We start from the raw sequence: 3,808 nt of genomic DNA on the forward strand, positions 1-3,808 counted from the left end.
GTCTTACCCGCACTAGATACCCATGCTGGTCCTATGCCTTCACCCCTATATGCTCTCTTCGTCGCCGACGCCGCCCGTTTCCTCGCCCTGTTTGCCTACCGGCCCATCTCTCTCCGCCGCTTCCCACGTCTACTCGACCGTCGTGTTTTGAGCGCAGTCTGCAGTGGGCGGCGCGGTCCCTGAGGCTGCGTCCGTAGATGCTCCGCTCTATCACAACTCCTATACTCACCTTACTGTTAGACTTGAAGGGTAGGACTTGAAGTCGAGGGGTGTAAGTAGAGAGAGGTGCAGATACTAAGAATCAACGAAGTTGTTGAGTCTGAGGTCTTAAGCCTCAGACGACGCTCCTTATATACAAGTAATCTAAGACCCCTGACACTACGTAGGACCTATGGTACTCTACATTACTAAGTGCTCATGTGACTACTCGTGACTCGTTACTAATACACTACCATTATGTTTAGTAATACGAGGAATAATGACCGTTGGAGTATCTCCATTAGGCTAAGCTATCCACCAGGTGACATCATCCATGATGTCATGACATGTGACTGGTCTAGAACGAGTTCTGGACTTGTGGTTATCTTATCTACTGATCCCATCATATCTATATGATGATCTAGGTCTCGTGATATGCATGTGACCGTGTAGGTCACGTGATCGTGTTTAGCGCGATGATGAGCGCTAAGAATATAATAGGCGCTTGTATGGGGCGAATTTGTGATAGTACCCCCGCCTTAAGACTCGAGCTCCGTGGAGAGGAGTTATTTGCCCGTTGAACCAAATCCTTTGTTTCCTCTAGCGGTTTCGTCAATAAAACCCACTACTTCAATATCGACCTGGGCTATCCGTTCGACTATTAACTGTGCAATACGGTCGTTTGACTTTACTTTGAAGGCGATGTCACTGTTGTTTACGAGTAAAACTCGTATCTCGCCAGTGTAGTCTCTGTCAATGACGCCCGCTGCTATGTCTAATCCTTTAACTGAAAGACCACTTCGTGGTGCGATACGTCCATATGTGCCTACTGGTAATTGTAATTGTATTCCAGTTGGTATGAGTTGACGTTGACGTGGTTGTATTGTGGCATTGTTCAAGGCATACAGGTCTAAACCTGCAGCTTCTTCTGAACCTCGAGTTGGCAATTTTGCCCCTGGTTGTAGTTTGACAAGCAGAGTGGAGTCTCTTTGATAGACTGCCATTTCTTGAATAGACGTCGTGTCCATTATTTGTGCTTCATACGGGTCGTTCCAATAGGAACTGACTATTCGTTTCGCATGTTTCAGGTGTTCTGCTGGTTCCCATGTGGCATCTTGTTCACTTTCACCCTTCCATTTCACCAAAAAGTACGTTTTACGATTACGAACACGATGTTGGAGTATTTTCTCAACTTCGAATTCTTCGTGGCCGCCTCTTATAATTGGTGCTGGAGCCGATTTCTTCTGTCCCGGCATAGGTTCAGTGTAGGTGACTAATTTGCTTGCGTGGAAAACCGGATGAATTGCCCTGTACTGACTAGGCATTTTCAATTTAAATGTCACAGGCGTAATCCGTTCTACGATTTCGAACGGTCCCGCATAGCGTGGAGTTAATGCGCGTTGTGTAGTCCGGTAATCTCGCATGTCAAGCATAGCTTTGTCGCCGACTTTAAATGGTACGACTTGTTTTTGTAGGTCGTAATACCATTTCATTCGTTCAGCAGCTAATTGAAGCGCAGCTTTGGCTTGTTCTTGCGCTTCATGTCTTTTCTGCAATATGTCATTCAGGTCTTCGTTCCCTGAATCTTTGACTAGTGTAGGTCCCATCCTTGGGTGTCGTCCATACTCTAGATAGAAGGGCGAATGTTTCGTTCCTTCGTGAGCTAGGTTGTTATATGCAAACTCTGCTGTACTTAGCAACTGTGACCAGTTGTCTAAGTTGAAGTCCACATAACATCTCAGGTATTGTTCCAGAGATTGATTTACTCTTTCGGTTTGACCATCCATTTGAGGATGATACGCAGTAGACATTGATGATTTAATTCCAAGTCTTTTGCACCATTCACGGAATAATTCCGCGGCAAATTGAGTTCCTCTATCAGATATGATTTGCAGAGGTAAACCGTGTAACGGGTAAACCCTGTCATATAAGACTTCTGCTAAATCCTTTGCTGAAAACTCATTCGTGATTGCATAAAAGTGTGCTCTCTTGGTTAATCTGTCTACTACAACGCATATTGCATTGTAACCTTCAGATTCTGGTAACTGAGTGATAAGATCGACTGTGATTATTTCCCAAGGTCCCGCTGGTATGGGATTCGGTTGCAATGGACCGAATGGTTGTTGTGGACGATTCTTCATTTGTTGACATGTCTCACAACCTGACACATAATTTTTACAGAATATAGACATGCTTGGCCACCAATAGTTTCGCGACACAAGTTCGTATGTCTTCCATCGACCAGGATGTCCTGCCGATATATGATCGTGATGCATTTGGACTGTTTGTCTTCTTAGACTTTCGTCTTTAGACTTTGGGATGTAGATTTTTCCTCGATGAAGGAGTAGTCCATTCTCGAAATTCCAATCTTGCAATTCTTTACCAAATTCTCTTGGCCCAGATTTCAGTAATTGCTTATAGTCTTTCGTCATTTCATCGTCTAACAGTGCTTCCTTGACCTTCCTGAGTATAGAATCATCGTCTATTAGGCCAGCATGAAGGTGATCTAGTGCACAAATCTGCATGAAGTTGGCGAAAACTTCTGGTTTAAGCAGAATTTTGTCCTCATTATCTAGATTTACCCCCTCCTCATGATCTGGTCTCCTGGACAGAGGGTCTTCGGCCTGCATTGTTTTGCCTGGTTTATGTTGTAGCTTATAGTTAAATTGCGTGAGGTATAGAGCCCATCGCGCTTGTCGTCTTGTCAACTTTTGGGCGGTACGGAAGTATTGCAAATTTGCATGGTCCGTCCAAACTTCGAATTGTTCCGGATGTCCTTCTAAATAGTGTTGATATTCCTCTAATGCCCTTATTATGGCTAATAGTTCCTTGTCGTAAATCTCATAGTTTCTTTCGTAAACACTGAGTGACTTAGAGTGGAATGCGACTGGATGCCAGAGTTTGTCATCAGGGTCTAGTTGAGATAAAACTGACCCGATAGCAAAGTCGCTAGCATCGGTAGATAATTTGAAGGGATTTTTATCGTCCGGTATTCTTAGAATTGGAGCTGAAGTAAACGCCTGTTTAAGTGTTTGAAAGGCTGTTTCTTGTGCTTCACTCCAAACCCATGGTTGATCTTTTTTGGTAAGTTCCGTGAGTGGCTTGCTAATTTTCGCAAAGTCTTTGATAAACCTGCGGTAAAAGTTCGCAAAACCTAGGAAAGCCTGTACTTGTTTGACTTTCTTTGGTTGTGGCCACTCGAGGACTCCAGATACTTTTTTAGGATCCATCTTTACTGACTTGTGAGATATGATCATTCCAAGATAATCAATGGATTCGCGTTCAAAGAAGCATTTCTCTGCTTTGGCGAACAAATCATTCTTTTGTAGTCGTCGCAACACTTCTCGTACGAGACGTCGATGTTCGTCTTTATCATTCCCAAATATGAGAATGTCGTCGAGATGTACCATGACTTTTCCTTGACGAATCAAGTCGCCCAGGATATTATTCATCATGGATTGGAAAGTTGCTGGTGCATTGGAAAATCCGAAGTACATTACTGTGGCCTCATAGAGTCCACGCTTTGTAATGAACGCTGTCTTCCATTCGTCTCCTTTCTTTATTCGCACGTTATTATAACCCCATCTTAAGTCAATCTTCGTAAATATCG

Source organism: Phanerochaete carnosa (assembly GCF_000300595.1).
Source record: "Phanerochaete carnosa HHB-10118-sp unplaced genomic scaffold PHACAscaffold_12, whole genome shotgun sequence".
Taxonomy (NCBI): domain Eukaryota; kingdom Fungi; phylum Basidiomycota; class Agaricomycetes; order Polyporales; family Phanerochaetaceae; genus Phanerochaete; species Phanerochaete carnosa.